Source organism: Camelus dromedarius, chromosome X (assembly GCF_036321535.1).
Source record: "Camelus dromedarius isolate mCamDro1 chromosome X, mCamDro1.pat, whole genome shotgun sequence".
Taxonomy (NCBI): domain Eukaryota; kingdom Metazoa; phylum Chordata; class Mammalia; order Artiodactyla; family Camelidae; genus Camelus; species Camelus dromedarius.
In genome coordinates this window covers 70551620-70569804 of record NC_087472.1, presented here as the reverse complement: position 1 = coordinate 70569804, position 18185 = coordinate 70551620, and the positions used below count along the sequence as shown (strand labels likewise).

The following is an 18185-nucleotide window of genomic DNA, read 5'->3' as shown; positions in this document are numbered from 1 at the left end:
TCCTTTTAGGTTAAAAATAAGTAAAACTTTAAAGGAATTTACATACATAGGTTGAAATGTGCATAAAATATTTGGAAAAGCTCACAAAAGATTGTAAACAGTGGCATCTCCAGGGAGGGCTGAGAGAACAAAGGATGAGGGAAACATTTCCCTTGTATATTTTTGTGCTGTTTGAATTTTTTTTTTTTTTTTTTTACCATATGCATGGGTTTCTTTTTCAGTTAAAAAAAAAGTGTAATGGAGGGAAGGAGAAACTAGATCAGCAAGTACAGCAGCCATGGAAAACTGAGCTGTCACTTTTGCTTTAAGCCAGGAAGCATTTATTGACTCTCTCCTATGTGCCCAGTGCTGTTTTATGACTTCATTTATTATGTATATTTTTATAATATAATAACATGCTATCCCTGACCCCTGCCCAGGGGAGCTGGTGGAAAACCAAGTGAGTATTTATTGCATTGTTTTCCAAGGAGTAGAGATGAGTTATAAACAGAACACATCTTCAGGGCAAACCAGGTGGAATGGGTTTCCAGCAGGCCAGACAGCTAGGAAGGGTTTTCAACAGAGATGCCCAAAGACAGAGAAAGCCTCCAGGGCCCCACAAAAAGGTGCCCAAAGTGGTTTCTCCTTGGCACTATTGTAATAGGAAAGAACAAATCTGACTCCATATTACATCTTTTTCTTTGACTTTAACCCTGTGCTCTGTTTCCGAGGCTTAGTCTTGCTGGTTCTGCACCTTTTATAAAACAATGTTGCCTAGAGCCTGAAATATACAGGAGAACCTATTCTCAAGGCTTTGACCTTTAAGGATATTAACACTTTTCCATTCTTATAAAGATAACATGTTGCAGAACAGAAAATAACATTTGTTTTGTTGGAGGTTTACAGGGATCTGACCCAGGTGGACAGTTGCAACAACAAAGGATTCTAACAACAAAGGATTCCTACACCAAGATGTTTGCAACAACCAAACACACCCCCTTCCCCTTTTTAATATAAAAGGAGCCTGAATTGTGACTAGGGGAAGATGGTTCTCCAGGACAATTACTCTGCCATCTCCTCAGTCAGCTGCCTTTCCAATTAAAGATGCTATTTCTTGCCACAAAACGTGGTCTTCCAATTTATTGGCCTGTCCTGCAGTGAGCAGAATGAGTTTGGACTCAGTAACACAACCAAATATTGAAAGTAATCATTTGGTATATTAAATGACTTGCTTCTGCTGGTCTTTCTTCCTGACTTTTCTTTTCTTGACCACTCCTGCTATGTTTATGAAAAATCTCAGTCTGCTCTTGTGGACACATTTACATCTCTAGCCACTACCCTTCCAGATAAGAACTTATGTCACCAAAATTGCTAAGAGATATTACATGGTCAGAAAAGACCAGAAGTGTGTACTGGCTGATGTTCAGGAGCAGGCTGGGACACCTGACAAGATGTCAGAAGCATAGATAGACAGCTGGGCACCAAAGGAGAAGCTTCTAAGCCTCCATGAAGGACTTGCTGGATAAGAAGGAAAAGTCCCAGATTGTAGATCTGATTCCACCATGAGCTTCCTGGGTGATGCTCTGCAAATCATTTAAGTTCTCTAGACCCGTGCTGTCCAACATGTGAGCCACCAGCCACATGCATAATTATGAAGTTATTCTGTAGCCAGGCAGAATTATAAATAAATATTTTACAGCAAAGGCTCAGCACGTATGATGTTTAGAATCATTAGTGGTTTTCTTGCCCTAACAGGCTATTTTTGTATGTCTAGCTTTCTGTGGTTTGTAACGCCTGTGACTAATGATTCCCTTATAGTGAGGTATTTTGAAGTTATAAGTTACTGGACACAGTACCGTCATATCACAGTTGAAAAAAAGATCCACATAAGCCAGGCCAATTGATTTAGTAGTTATGAGCAGGGTCTCCGGGGCCAGCCTGCCTCAGTATAAATTCTCACTCTGCCTCTGGGTGGTTCTGTGTAAATCTTGGAGAAATTTTTATTGTTGTTGTTGTTGTTGTTGTTGTTGTTGTTGTTGTTTTACTTATTTGTGCCTCTTTTTCCTAACCTTTTAATGGTGAGGAATATGTAGACTCTATCTCCTACTGTGCTGGCAGGATTAAGTGATTTAACGTCTGTGCTGCCCACTTCCCTGGGTTTCAGCATTCTCCAGGCAATCAGTTTCACACCCAGAGGCATTCTCCACTGTCTTAGTCAGTCTGGGGTGCTGTAAAAAATTACCATGGGTCAGGTGGCTTAAACAACCAGCATATTCCTCAAGTTTTGGAGGCTGAGACATTCAAGATCAAGGTATCTGGGAGAGGATTGCCTTCATGGCTTGAAGATGGCTGTCTTCCCACTATCTTCATGGGGCAGAGAACAGAGAGAAGCAAGCACTCTGGGGTCCCTTGTAAGTGCCCTAATCACATTCATGAGGGCTCTACTCTCTTGACATCATTTTATCCTACTAATCACCTCCCAAAGGCCCCGCCTCTCAATACCATCACCCTGGGAGATGGGGTTTCGACATATGGATTTTGAGGGGATGCAAACATTCAGTCCACACATCGGCTAAATCTCCCCAACATGCAGTCATCAAACCTGTAGCTAATTTCAAAGTAATGTTTATATCTCTCTGCCCATTTCCATTCCTACATCCACTAACACTGAAGCCCTGCTATATTTTATTCCTTATTTTTCTGGTAGAGATTTAATTGATTCCTCTACTCCAATGCTCCCCTCACTCCAAACAGTCTGCTTAACAGCCCTGCCAGGTAGGTCTTCCTTAAAACACCTTCCCACTTCACCTGGTTGTTTTTTAGGTGTAAATGTCAGAATCCTCTCCACACCCCATCCTAGACCTTTAATCCCTTACACTACCGCCCACTATGTTATTTTTCTATTACCACTGTAACAAATTTCCATAAGCTTAATAGCTTAAACCAGCACAGATTTATCACCTTATGGCTGTGGAGGTCAGAGATCCAACACAGTTCTCATTGGGCTAAATTCAAGTTACCAGCAGGGTGCCTTCCTTCTAGAGGGTCTAGAAGAAAATGTTTCCTTGTTTGTTTTTTCCAGTTTCCAGCGGTCACCCACCTTCCTTAGCTTATGCCCCACGACTTCCTTCATCTTCATGGTCAGCAGCCTTTCTGAACATCGCTCTATGGCTGCACCTCCCTCTGATCCTAAACTCAGATGGGAAATGTCCTATGATTGTAAAGACCCCTGTGATTACACTGGGCCCACCTGGAAAATCCAGGCTACTCTCCCTATCACCTCATCTCAGGATCCCCTTGTCCCACACCACTCAGGCATTATGTATGTGTCTGTGACACTCACCTTGGGTAACATTTCCTCTCGTGAGCAATTAAAGGTTCAAGACACTTGTGAACGACTTTTTGTTTTTCTTCCTTAGTCTTTCCACATTCAGTACGTCTGGTGAGATTATACAAATCCTGTTTATTTGTAACTTGGCACTAATCTTTAACAACGTATTATGGGTTTAAAAGGCTAATAGCCAATTTAGAAGGAAAATCCTCTAAGATTTTTTAAGATTTTTGTCCTAAAATGCCTGTCATCTGTTTTACTGTCTACAGTAACATATCACAGGTGGCTTCCCTGTGGGGTGGGGGACACATTGTTCTGCCACCACAGTCCTTTCATTCACAACAACTTGCTGGTCTCCTAACAGAGGACCTATGCTCCAGCTTTGCTCACTTACCCCTCCTTTCCATTGATCATCCTGTTCGCACCGCTTCCTTCGTTAAGCACATCAGGATTTCATGACCACATTCTTCTCTAAATGGAATGGATATTGTGCATCTAACGTCTAATAATTGTTCTCAGTGTATACGCACACACTCACCTACTTGTCTCCCCATCCATCTCTTTATTTTCCTAGAATCTTCCAGAGGAATCCGTTCCATGATGATGATGATGATGATGATACTGACAGTGATGACAGGGGCCTCTCAAGGACTCTGATAAAGAGAGAATCAATGAAGAGAGGGAATCATTGCAAAATTGCCCCAGAAACAGGTTAAAGGTAAATAACTGTTATAGTGTTTAATGAAATCGACTAAAATTTAACTATTTTTAAAACTTTATATCACTATATTTTAAATTTTAACGGGAATTTTCATTCACCACTACCCAAGATTTGAATTTAGGACCAAAATCTAAGAGGACTTCTATCTTCTAACAAATTGTCCACTAGCCTTTTAAACAAATGATTCTTTAAAAAAAAAAAAAGTTATTGCTGGGCTGCAAATAAGTAGGATTCATATAATTTCACCAGACACACTGAATGTGGAAAGACTAAGGAAGAAAAACAAAAAGCCATTCAAAACGTCTTCAAACTTACGTTGCACACAGGAGAACACGTTAGCCAAGGTGTCACATCAACATGATGCCTGGGTGGGACGGGGAAGCTGATATTCCTCATCAGACATTTATGCTGATTTGTTAGATGCCAACACAGTTTCCTCATTGGATTTGCTTCTAATAATTATGGAACAGTTTAGGCTCTACCAAAAGCAGACTAAACATTTTCCCCTGCCACCAAATCTCTGGACTGAATGCCCCACAAGAGGGACATGATTATATTTCACAGGAAACTCTTCCTGAGAAACAACAGGCTTTTTGAGGGCAGAACTACTGGTCCCCCAGGGACGGCTGGAGGAGGGATCGAGGGGACGCTGGAAATACAGGAGGAGTCAGTTCAGATAGTGCTGCTCAAGTAGCCAAAGACATCCTACCAAAAGTTTCGTGAGTGAAGGAGCCTGTGAACACTGAGCAGGTTGTTAAGACACAGCAGTACATAACTAGCATCACAAGTCAATTGTAGCATGTTTTGATATTTGGAAAATAATTAGCCCATTGCTCTTTGAAAATGCAGCAGTAGCAATAGAAATAATAAACACTGAGCTGTCTTGGAGATAACAAACAATAAACAATTCTAAATCTGCAGGATTCCTTGACAATATGCAAGCGATGAGCTAGATGTGTGCTGCAGATACCTCTTACTGCAGGGCTCACTCCTGCAAAGCACAGAACTAGTTTTCTCAGCAGACAGAGGGAACCAAGATTTCTAATCTTGAGAGGTTTACTATATGGCAGGAAAGATCAGACAAATAAATACAGCTAAATATGAATAAATGCAATCAAATATTATGAAATGTGTATGGAGCACAGAAGAAGAAAAATTCCTTTCACCTGGGATCTAGAGAAACTTCTTCAGAAAATGTAGCTTTGAAGATGGCCAAGGACATTGGTGGAAATTTGGCAGAACAGGACGTAAGGAATTTAAAAACTAATTCTAAAATTCATATAAAAATGCAAAAAATCGCAAATATCCAAAACAACTTTGAACAAGAAAAATTTTGAAGACTTACACTATCTGATTTTCAGAATTTTTAAAATAAAGCTACAGTAATCAGATAGTTTGGTATTGTAAAACAGGAAAATAGAATAATGGAACAGAATAGAATGTTCTGAACTAAGCCAACACTTAGATGGACAATTGAACCTCAGTAAGGATGCCGTGGAGAAAGGATCTTTTCAACAATTCGTGCTGGAACAATTACATATCCATATGCAAAAAGAGAAAAATGAACTTTGACCCATACCTCACAAAATACAGAAAAATTAATTCAAAATGGATCATAGATCTTAATAGGAGATCCAAAACTATAAAACTGCTAGGATGAAAAGCATAGGCTTAAGCAATATGACCTTGGGTTTGACAAACATTTCTTTGCTATGACACCAAAACTATAATCTGTTTTAAAAAGTAACTGATATAGAGAACTTTATCAAAATGAAGACTCTTCAAAGCTCTTCAAAACACTGCTAAGCAAATGAAAAGACAAGCCATAGAAACTATTTGAACCAGCTTACCCGCACCCTGACCGCACCGCGCCCGCCCCCCAGCAGCAAGCTCACCTGGAGACGGGCGTCCGGCTTCTTGGGCAGCAGAGGCCACCCCCAGGCCACGCCGCGGTGTGGAGCGGAGCAAACTGCCGGCTCCCGGGCGGCGGGCCCGCTACCCACGTTGCCCCCGCACCCCAATTGCACTGCCCCGCTCCCCTCCTCAGCAAGCTGAATGGGACAGGTGTGTCAGGCGACCTGGGGCAGCTGAGGCCGCTCCCAGGCCCGGCCTCAGGGAGACGGGAGCTAATCCACCAGCTTGCCAGGGGCAGTGCTACTCCGCTGCCGCTGCCTCTGCCGCTGCGGCCGCCCCTGACTGAACGCCCCGACTCCCAGGAGCAAGCTCACCTGGAGTCCAACTTCCGGGGAATCTCCTGCGGCCAAGGCCGCCTCCAGGCCAGGCTGCAGGGAAGAGAAGGAAACAACCGGGTTGCCTGGGCAGCCCCCTCCCGCCGCAGCCACCCCAAAAGCACCACCCCCGCCTCCAGGGGTCAGGCTGACTGCGAGGATGTGCACCAGATTTCTGATTCTGGCCACGAGCCTGAGCGCCTCCCTGCACCCCTACACCCCTGCAAACACTGCAGCCCCTGCACTGCATGCACTCTTGAACCTCTGCATTCCCTGCACTTCTGCACCCCTGCACTCCCTGTGCCCCTGAACTGCCTGCACCCTCCACAGCCCATGCACCCCTGGCACAACTTTCACCTTGCACCACCTACAACCCTGCACCCCTGCATGTCCCACACACCACCTCTTGGGCCTGTGGCAGAGCCTCTGCTGTTGCACCAGCGTGCAGGGACTCATATCCTTGCCAGTAAATGATGCATCAGTGGGCCTCTGGGGTTGCCTGCCAGAAAGTATATGTTCCCTGCCACTAGGCTGGGCCACTAGGGTGATCTCTGTGACGTCTCCCAGGACGGGCTCAGCGATGCTGTTTTCCAGGAAGAGAGGAGTTGAAACCGCTCTTGTGGGCAGAGCTGTGCTCACCAGGCCGTCCACGCTTCATGTTTTACACAGGACTTCACGGAATTGAAATGGACCCGGCCAAGTAAGAACGGCCTGCTGTGCGCCCACCTCAGTCCTGGGCTCTGAGGCAGACAGACTGGCTCCAACCCTCAAGGCCCAGTTTGGGCACCTGAATGGTCCCTTGGAGGCATCCCATCAGTTTTCATGAAGAAGTCTGGCTGCTCCCACCCCATGGCCCTCCTTCCCACTGTGCTGGCCTCAGGAAGTTTCCTTATTTGGGGAAGAAGGCAGCCCACCCCCTACCCCACTGCTCACCATACTCTCACCCAGGCTGGTGCTCTCTCTGCCCTTCAGGGTCTGGAAAGCCATCCCTCTTCAGTTATGTCTCTTCTGAGATGGACTTGCTTCCATTAAATACTAGGCGAGGATGCAACGTGGGATGCCCTGGGTAAGAGAACCAAAATAAATAGTTTCTTCTGTGAGATTTTCTGTTTATCTACTGGGGCTGGACTGTGTGTAGTTTGCTACAGCTATTGGTGTGAGAGGCTAAAGCCGCCTGTGTGTCCTTGTTTTCATCTCCCCGCTGTCTTTGGGTTTTCCCTAGATACTCCTGAGACATTTACTTCTTTTAGTTTTTTTCCTGTTATTACACAGGGGCCCTAATGACATGGAGGTGAGGCGATGGGGTGGTGGGACAGAGGGGAGCATCTGTAGCCCTGTGATTAGTTCTCATTGAGCCTGTGCCCTGAGCTGTGACCTCCACTAGTGTGTCTCTTTCCCCCAGCCCAATTTGGGTGACACAGAAGGGATTTCCCTTCCCCCAGGTTGGTTAGGCTCTGGTAAAATAATTTCTCATTAAAAAAACAAACAAAAAACAATTTCCCCCAATGAAACAGAATGTTCTGGGTGTATTTCAATAGAGTTATTTTCTCCTTTCCAGGCAGGAAGCATGAGGGGTTTTTCTCTGACCTTCATTCTGAGAACAGGGCACGGTCCTGGAGGTAAAATGCATGAAAAAGAGCATGGGGCCCCTCTGACTGGCCCCCTGAAGTTGTCACACTCAGACTTCCCCACCCTGAGCCTCCCACTGGCCTCAGGGACCTGTTAAATCTGCCTGCCTCCGAGGTTCTTACAAAAGCGGGTTCTGCCCTGGGAGCTGTGAGTCTCCAGGCCTGCCCGGCTGCCTCTCTTGGTTGGGAGCAGCTTTTCCCCTCAGTTTTCTGGGATCTAAGAAGAGCAGTGGGTTTGCAGCTCCCTCAGCTCTGGTGTTGTTTTCAGGACAGAAGGAGCAACTTCTGAGCTCCACAAGAGCTGGACCAGAGGCTGGAAGCCTCCCCTCCTCTGACTCCGTGCAATCAGTGGCTGTGGTTCTAGCCGAGTTTCTGAAGATGTGGACTTAAACACACATATCCCAGCCCCCACAGGAGCACACAGTCCCATAAATGCCCCCAGTTTCCACTGGTAACTACGGAGCCGAATGGGACACGGGTTTCGGGACCACAGAGGCCTGACTGCACGACTTGCTCTGTGGCCTATTAACGTGGTTGCTCTGGGCCTTGTCTGAAGTGGCTTGCTTACCGCACCTGGTACGTGGGAAACACAAAATAAGTACTAGAACCTTCACTTTTTCTCCCTCCAGGGCCTTCAAACAGAAAGTAATAAGTGAACTCAGTCGGCCTAGTCACCACAATGAGGTCAGTGCAGCCTGGGTCTCCTGAGTGATGGGCACTGACTTGCACGTTAACTCGGAACAGTAGGAGAACCGCCTTCCTCTAACTGGGCATCTCCCCACACCAGGCACGACCTCAGCTGAGACGGGACCAACTCCCCCATTGAGGTGTGTGCTGGTGGCTTCAGTGTGACCTGGCCCTGCCGGGACATGAACCTGCAGTGAGTGAGGTGGAGCATCGGGTGCAGGGGGGTCCCTTCTGGGGTGGCAGGGGGCCCGGTAGCACCCCGCCCTGCCTGGTGCCTGGGGCTCCCTAACACCTCCTACAGCTCCTGGGTTGGCTCTGGTCCTGGCCACTCCACTCACCCTCCCAGTATCTTTTCATTAAGTCCCTTTTTTGCTTTTATCAGCGAGAAGTGGCTTCTGTTGCTTATTCAGTGAAACAGTGCATCGGGATACCAGACTATTTCTAACATCAGTAAAATACCAACCTCGGTCAGCTCGCCGGGCAGACCGCGCAGCACAAAGGCCTGCACAGGGCTGTGCGAACGGCTTAAGTGACGGGTCCTCATCATCTGTCTTCAGAGATACAGAAGCTGGTGGATCAGGTAAAACCTCAGGGAGGGATTGAGGAATCCAAAGCTGGTTGGTTTCAAAGGCTAACTGTTCAGACCGGACCCCTGAGCTGTGGTCAGAATCCTAGCTCAACATCACGCAGACTCAGCGCCCTAAGTGCCGGTTGAGGCTGGTGGTGTTCACTTTGCAGGCTCTCGTTGGGGACTCACTGTATCCCTTAAATGCAGCAGAGATTCCAGCCCCCTTAGCCCCCACCCTGAGTGTTCCATGACACAAATCCCGGGAGTGTTTAATTTTCATCTTTGTTTAGGAGGATGAAGGTGGGGCAAGAGGAGACATAAATTCATACTGACTGACACAAGGTCACAGCCAGTACCTCCTCCTCGGAGAGCTATGTGCTCCCACAGTGGTGGCTGGGGGGCTGGACATGTTACGGGAATGACAGGCCAGCCAAGAAACAAGTACCACTCTGACGGTTGGAGTACTCAGATTTATTACGCCGGCGGGCTCAGAGGGGCTTCTGCTCCGAAGCTCTGAGCACCTCCAAGACGTGCACATGAGGTTTTATAGGGTTAATTACAAGTATGGGCTATTAGCCAATAAGGCTCAAACAACAAAAAGCAAGGAATCAGTACACTGAAGCTTATCAATTCGGAACAGATCACGTTACTGACACTTGTTGAGCTTGGATTTACGAGTTAGCTTGTTAGCCCAGTAAACTAACACTAAACTTCAGATTTACCAGTTAGCTCAGCAGAACTCAGATCAGTAATCTGACACTTGTTACACTTAGATTTGTGACTCAGCTTGTTAGCCCAGCTGGGCTTTTCCTTCACATTCCCCCCTCTTGATGCTTTCACAACCCTTGTTGGGGTAAGCATCATCATTTACCTGTTGCAGGGGCTCATAATTGGAGGCTAACATCTGAAGTTTTATAGCCTCTATTTGCTCACTGACAAAGCGGGTCAGGAAGTTTAGGACACAGGGCCCAAATAGCAGAACTGCAAAAATCAGGAGTAAGGGACCTATGAACGGTGCCAGCCAGGAGGTCCAGCCCCAGGGGCCTGTCCATGGGCTCTTATCTAAAATATGTTTTCTCTTTTCCACTCAGTCTTGTAACTCTTGAACCATTCCTCTGACAATTCCTGATTGATTGGCATAAAAACAGCACTCTTCGTTTAGGAAGAGGCATAGTCCCCCCTCTTTGGCCGTGAGTAAGTCCAGACCCCTCCTGTTTTGTAAGACCACCTCGGCCAGAGAATCAATCTGATTTTGCAGAGTTCCCAGGGTTTCTGCTATTCATTGGAGATCGTGGCTGAATTCACCTGTAAGCTGATAATAGTAATAAGAGGAAGAGGTGATGTCCCCGATTCCTGTGCCTACCCCTGTTGCCACTCCGAGCCCCACTAGCAAAGGGATAAATTGTATAGCTCGTTTTACTCTCCGTGGATGCTGGTGAGTTATGACAGTGATGGGCAGACTTTGATTATTAGGCATAATGTCCATTCGGGGAGTGAGATAAGCCAAAGCACACAACCCTGCCCATCTGGCAGGGAGGCACCGGTAGGCAAATTTGCCACACACAAAATAAGTCCCATTATTAGAACACCATCTTTGTGTGGGTTGGCACCCTAGACCCATACAGTGAGAGGTTTTAATACATTGATTTATAGTTAGATTGCCCTCTAAAGGATTAGTTCCATTGTTGAAATAACATTCTGGTGCCTTGTAAGCGAGCTGTACCTAGTTCAGCCTGGAACTCCTAGTTGTAGAAATGGCATCGCTATGAGTTATGGTGAAAGTCTTAGTGAGGTTTGTCAGAGGTAAGCCAGGTGCTGGATGGGGCCAGGATGCAAGCATAGCCAGCAATCTTTAGCCAGGTCTGGATTGGAATGATTGAGAATCCCATGGACTGCGGCTAACAGCCCATTTATTTGTGGATCCAGATCCCGAGGCTCAGCTAAAGATGGAAGTTTTATTGGCTTCCGGGTAGGTAATAACTTCTGGTGTTGCCTCTGGACTGCTTGTTGGACTGCTTGCCGGCATGCCTGGTCCTGTACCCCTCCTCCATCACTCATCCCATAATGTGTTTGCTTGGTCCAGCACACCAGCTTGCCGGGTGTGCCATAGCATTTGATGCTAGATAGATAATAAGCCTTAATTGTGCCAATCCAGTAGGATTTTCCCTGATATGTGCACTCTGAAGTGGAGTCATAGCATTGACTCGGCTGATAAATATAAGCTGAAAATACAGGCCGGTACATGGACCACCTGTCACTCGGTTCCATGCAGGTGCATTGTGCAGCCAAGGGGAGTGAGGGCATTAGCGTCAGTAGCATCAGCCTTATGATTTTCTTAGACATGATGCTGCGGTGATGGCACTAATTATAACAAGATATAAAATAGGTATCAGGATTCTATGGCCTATGTTCCAGTCAGGTGGGGCGGCGCTAGCTAGCCCCACTGCTAGTACGCAGACTGGTATAGCAAACAAGGAAAGAGGCAAGGGAGCACAAAAGAAATACATTTAACAGCTGCGTTGAGCTTTCCTCAAGCTTCGGCCGTGCGTTGACTAGCCAGCTTCCGGGTGTGGCTAGAGCAGGGCTCGTCGATCCTTTTCTGGTCCCTTTTGATCTTGATCTTGAGCGGGTCTCCCGGGACACTCTCAATTTTTCAGGGACCCTCCGTCTGAGGTGCAGTCGCTCTCTTGACCCTGGAGTGGTGGATCCAAGGGATGATTCCTGCAACTTTAACAACTGTAGGAGTAGTTAATACCACTAGATATGGTCCCTTCCATGTTGGTTTGAGAGGTTCCTTTTTCCAATCCTTCACCTATACCTGGTCACCTGGTTTATGGGGATGCACTTGGACCCCTAATGAAATGGGGGTTTTCTCTATCACCCAACCCCAAACTTCTCATAGTACTTTTCCTAGTCCCAACAGTTGTTGGTGGAGCCCTAAATTTCCTATTTCTGGGGTGGGATTTCTCATCCTGACTAAAGGTGGTGGTTGCCCATAGAGGATTTCAAAGGGAGAGTACCCAATATTAAATCTTGGGGTGCATCTAATTCGCAACAGAGCCGGGGGTAGAATGTCCACCCAGGGGAGCTGGGTTTCTTGGCTGATTTTAGCTATCATTTGTTTTAGAGTTCTGTTCATTCATTCTACCTTCCCTGAGCTTTGAGGCCGGTATGCTGTGTGCAGGTTCCAGCGGATGCTCAGTGCCTTTGCCACGTGCTGTACAATTTCTGCCACAAAGGTGGGCCATTGTCAGACCCGATGGAGGTAGGTATTCCAAATCAAGGGATAACATCCCTGAGGAGAGCCTTTGTCACTTCCCTTGCTTTCTCAGTCCTGGTGGGGTAGGCCTCTACCCACCCTGTGAAGGTGCAGACGAAAACCAACAGGTACTTATATCCCTTACTGGGCCCAAGTTCAGTAAAGTCCACTTCTAAATCTTCAAAGGGAGTCAATCCGCATCGTTGTATTCCCATTGGCCCAGTGAGCCCTTGTTTTGGATTGTTTTGTGCACAGAGCAAGCAGCGTTGCGAAACTGATGCACACAGAGTAGGGAGACGAGAAATTAGGAAATATCGCTTTAAGAGGGCCTCCAAAGCCGTTTTTCCCATATGTGTGGCTTCGTGTTGTTGTTGGACTAGACGATAAGCTAGTCGTTCTGGGATGAAAACCCTTCCATCCGTCATGATCCACCATCCGTCCTTTCCTTTCTTTCCTCGTTCAGCCTGTGCCCACTTGTTTTCATCGTGGCTATATTCTGGGGCAGTGGGTAGCTCTGGCCCTGCCATAACTTTAATTACTGAGTGTTCCCAGGAGGCTGCTTCTCTTGCCTTTTGATCAGCTAGCCTGTTCCCCTGGCTCACAGGATCATTTCCTCTTTGGTGTCCTTTACAGTGAATAACGGCCACTTCCTTTGGATCCCATACTGCCTCCAGTAACTGTAAAATTTCTTCTTTGTTTTTTATTTCTTTTTCCCCAGCAGTCAAAAGTCCTCTCTCCTTATAGATGGCTCCATGTACATGCAAGGTTGCAAATGCATATTTGGAATCGGTGTATATATTGACTCGTTTTCCTTTCCCTTCCCTTAGTGCCTGGACCAGTGCCCAGATCTCTGCTCGCTGAGCAGACCATCCTCGGGGAAGAGACTCTGCCTTTATTACCTCTCAGGTTGTTGTTACAGTGTAACCTGCTCGCCGTTGTCCATCTTGCATGTAACTGCTGCCGTCTGTGAAAAGTTCCAGGTCTGGGTTTTGCAGGGGCTTGTCGGTTAGATCAGGCCTGCTTGCATACACCTCTTCGATGATTTCTTCGCAGTCGTGGTCAGGCTGCCCTTCCCCCTCAGGCAAATATGTGGCTGGGTTTAAGGTTCGCACAGTCTCTAGACGGACTCTTGGATTTTCACATAGAAGCCCCTGGTAGTGGGTCATCCTTGTGTTAGTTATCCATTTGTAACCTGGGCCGTTCATCAGGGCCACCACAGAATGGGGCACTTTTACATTTAAAGTCTGTCCCAGTGTGAGTTTGTCTGCCTCATTGGCCAGGAGGGCTGTGGCAGTGAGGGCCCGTAAACAGGGTGGCCATCCTGATGCTACAGGGTCCAGTCTTTTAGATAAATAGGCCACAGGTCGCTGCCATGGCCCCACATTCTGAGTTAGGACTCCAAGAGCAGTTTGGTCTCTTTCATGTACAGATTAAACTCTCGCGTTACATCTGGTAAGCCTAGTGCTGGGGCTTGCGTTAGTAGTTCCTTTAATTGCCTAAAGGCATTTTCTTGTTTAGTTTCCCATTTGAGGGTCTCTTTTCCTGATCCAGCAGTTGCTTCGTAGAGGGGCTTGGCTATTCTTGAAAATCCGGGGATCCAGATCCGGCAAAACCCAGCTGTGCCCAGGAATTCTCGCAGTTTTCCTTTTGTTTCCGGTCTGGGTATGGCGCAAATAACTTGTTTTCGTTCTGGTCCTAGGGCTCGGTGTCCCTCTGAGATAATAAATCCCAAGTATTTGACTGTCTTTTTGCAGATCTGGGCCTTTTTCCATGAGACCTTGTACCCAGTTGTTTGGAGTAACCCTAGGAGGGCTCGAGTTCCTTTCCAACAGTCCTCTTTCCTGGGGCTGGCTAACAGCAAGTCATCCACATACTGGAGCAGAGTACAGTTCAATGTTTCCCCAGGGAATTTTACAAGGTCTGCGGCTAGTGCCTCTCCGAACAAGGTGGGCGAGTTTTTAAAGCCTTGGGGGAGACGTGTCCATGTCAGTTGAGTTTTTCCTCCTGTATGGGGATCCTCCCATTCAAATGTGAATATGGGCTGGCTCACAGGTGAGAGTCGAAGACAGAAGAAAGCATCTTTAAGGTCTAGGCATGTAAACCATTTGGCATCTGCCGGAATGAGGCCTAGAAGAGTGTATGGATTTGGCACTGCTGGATGTATTGTAGTGACTACTTCATTTACTTTTTGTAAGTCCTGCACTGGCCTATAATCTGTTCCTTCTGCTTTCTTCACCGGGAGCAACGGTGTGTTCCAAGGTGATCTGCACTCAGTTAGGATTCCCTCTTGTCTGAGGCGCTGTATATGCTTCTGGATTCCTAGGTGAGCCTCTTGAGGCATGGGATATTGCTTCTGTCTGACTGGGCTGGCTCCAGGTTTGAGGTCAATCACCAGAAGTACCTGATTATGTGCCAAGCCTGGTGGTCCATTTTCAGCCCAGACTAATGGAAACTCTTCCAGGAGTTTACAAGGATTTTCCTGGAGTTCTCTGCTCTCATACAGACGCCACTCTTCTTCTCGGGGAAATGAGATGGCTAGAATCATAGACTTTCCCTGTAGGGTCAAATGTGCCTGTTTCCCAGGGACGAATGTAATTTGTGCCCCCAATTTAGACAGAAGGTCTCTTCCGAGCAATGCTATTAGGCATTCAGGCAAATATAAAAATTCATGTGTCACTAGATGGCCCCCTACTTGATAGGATCGTGGTTGGCAGAAATGGCGGGCAGTTGAGTCCCCAGTAGCCCCTATAATAGTCGCCTCTTTCTTGGTCAGGGGGGCTACAGTTTGGGTCACCACAGAATACTCTGCTCCTGTGTCTACCATAAAAGTCATTGGTTGGCCCCCTATAAACATCTTGACCTTGGGCTTCCGGGGGCCCAGGGGCAGGGAGCCCGGTCTCTCTATTCTGAGTTAACCCCAGCCAGTCCGATGTGATTACCGGCTGGTGGCTCCAGCTGATAAATGGGCCTTTTGGGGGGTGCTCTCTTTCCATCCTTTCTGTTTGGGCACTCGTTCTTCCAGTGTCCTGTCTCCCGGCAGTATGCACACTGGTCTCGGCCCAGGGGCATCCATGGTTGGGGTCCCCTTTTCCGAGGTGGTGCAGGATTCTGGCTGAAGCTTGTTTTCCCCAGGGATGCTGCAAGGAGTGTGGCTTTCTGCTTCATTCGCTGGTCTGCTTCTCGTTGGGCTTCCCGTTCTCGGTTTACAAAAACTTTGTTTGCTACTTCCAGCAGCTGTGTAGCATTCATCCCTGCGAATCCATCCAGCTTTTGGAGTTTCTAGCATATATCTGGGTATGATTGGGCTATGAAGGCAGCATTGACCATCCGTTGGTTTTCTTGGGCCTCAGGATCAAAAGGAGTGTGGACTTGGAATGCTTCACATAGTCCCTCATAGAAGTCAGTGGGGGTTTTGTCTGGCCTCTTGGTCACCGTGGTCGTTTTAGACATGTTATTTGGCTTCTTGGCTCCTGCTCTTAGCCCTTGTAGGCTGGCCTTCCGGTACTCACGCAGCACTTCTCTTCCTTCTTGGGTGTTAAAGTCCCAATCTGGTCTGGTGTCAGGGGCATGTGTCATGGCCCACCCCTCAGCATCCATTGTGTCCCCAGGGGCTCAGCCCTGCAGCCATTTTCATGCTTCAGTGAGAATGCGTCTCCTCTCCTCTGTATTGAAAAGAGTCAGAAGCAGCTGGTGGACATCTTCCCAGGTGGGCCAGTGAGAATGGAAGATAGACTCTACGAGGTCAATCATAGCCTGCGGCTTTTCAGAGTAGGAAGGAGTGTGATGGCGCCAACTGAGAAGGTCTGTGTTGCTAAAAGTTTGGTAGTAGAGTACGGGGTGCCCGGGCTGAACAGTCCCGTCTTCCCCAACTTGTTGTGGCCCTTGTGTCTCCCGCAGCGGCATTTGGAGGGCTGATGGTGCTGGCCTTCCAGCTTGTGCTGAGCGGAGTCTCCTTCCTACCGGCTCAGGCTGGGGGCTGGGCTCTGCCTCTGGGTCCTCAGTTTGGGGAGGTGGTGACACAGAGGGTGGTGGTGTTTCCAATGGGAATGGAGTTGTCTGTGCCTTGGGGGCATATGGAGGGGGCAGGCCCATCTCGTCTTCTGTGTCTCCCTGGAAAATAGGGTTTTTTCTGTCTGTCTTTTTGGCCTGGACCGGTTGAGTTGCTAATATCTTACATTGTCCAGGTCCAATTGAGCAAAACCGAATCCATGGGGGTAGAGTCTGGGCAATATTCAGCCAGGAGTCAATGTAAGGGAATTGATCTGGGTGGCCTGGGTTTCCAGTGATTATTTGATAGACTGCTCGCACTGTTGCTAGGTCCAGAGTTTCTCCAGAGGGCCACCCGACTAAAAAGGCCGGCCATTCAAGCTCACACAAAGTGCGGAGACTGCCAGGGATCATTCGAATCCCATAGTTTCCTGAGAACCCCTTTTTGAAATTCTTAATCATGCAGTCTAGAGGGGTGGGTTTTGACTTAGAGCCTCCCATTCTTTTTAGATGTTTAAGGATAATAGATCTGTTGCTTTAGATGTTTAGGAAGGTAGCCTTTATATCTTTTTCTTCTTTACTCTTCAAAATACCAGAGTTCCCAGAGAGACTACTCTCTTGCTGGGTCTATGAGTTGTTTTAAGGCTAACTTGGTTAGGGACTCTGGGTTCCAGTCACAGCTGATGTCTCTGGAGCTCAAGGCCTCAAGCAGTTCCAGGGACTTTCTTCATTAAATCCTCTCTATATCCTGAACTAACATATCAGGGGCGTGGGACTGATGACAGATGGTAAAACAAATGGACTAGAAAAGGGACCTCCGAGGCCAGGTGAGCCCAGTCCTGAAGGAATCCATCTTCTAAATTTGAGTCCTGGGGGTCTGAGGCTAGGCAAAATGGGCACTACTTGGGTCAGTTCAGTAGGGGAACAATAAGTCTCGGGTGTTCTGTGACAGAATCAGGTAGGAGACTTTCTCAAAGAAATAGCATCTTAGCCTCCGAGGGCACAAGGGCATTGACTCATTGACTGTCTATGTCCTTTTCCCTCCCAGTGTAGCCACCCTGTGCCGGTGTCGCAGACAAGACAAGGGAGGGTTTTCGTTGCGTCCGCCTGGCCGATCCCCTCACGGGAACGAAGGTGCCTCTTAGCTTTGGAGGGTCAGTATAAGCCGCTGACACAGATCGGGACCCTGAGGGACCGATACCGCCCTGAGCCGTATGAGGTCACCACAGAACTGCAGGTTGGGACTCACTCGAACTCAGTAGCAGAATGCCGTGGAGCTACAAACTTGAGCCTGATCACATGATTCACAGGCCGCTCATTCATTCACACACACACACACAGAGGTTAACAACAGTCCTCCCACCAATACCAATATCCTGTTTCCTGTAGGAGGGGATCAGCCTCCTCTTCTGTCCACTGGGACAGGACCTGATTCCTGACCTGATTTCCCTGTGTGAAATACCATCAGACAGAGAGCCTGTAGGAGGGGATCAGCCTCCTCTTCTGTCCAATTGGACAGGACCTGATACCTCCCAGGGGTTCCTACCTTGTCCGGACGGCCAATTGGTGAGTCTGTCCGTCCCTCCACGGAGTCTGGCTCTGGTTGTAGCCCAGCCACCCGGGGGGGCCGAGTTGCCGTCACGAAAGAGAACCCGGAATACCGTCGGGCGGTGCCACCTCGTTCGCTGAAGGAGTCCCGTCCCCCGGTCGGCCGGAGCCACCAGTCCACCTGATCAAGGGGCCGGCGTGGTTGTATCTCACTGGGGCCTCCAGAATTGTTAGGGAAAAGACAGGCCA

At 47.9% G+C, this 18185-nt stretch overlaps 1 long non-coding RNA gene across 1 annotated transcript; it reads right to left on the bottom strand.

Annotated features, from left to right (window-relative positions):
• Window positions 1–9592: 9592 nt before the first annotated feature.
• Window positions 9593–18153, bottom strand: LOC135320145 (uncharacterized). Its single transcript, XR_010379380.1, has 2 exons — window positions 17935–18153; window positions 9593–11835 (listed from the first exon to the last, which is right to left on the bottom strand). It is a non-coding gene; the product is annotated as an uncharacterized LOC135320145 (long non-coding RNA).
• Window positions 18154–18185: the final 32 nt, after the last annotated feature.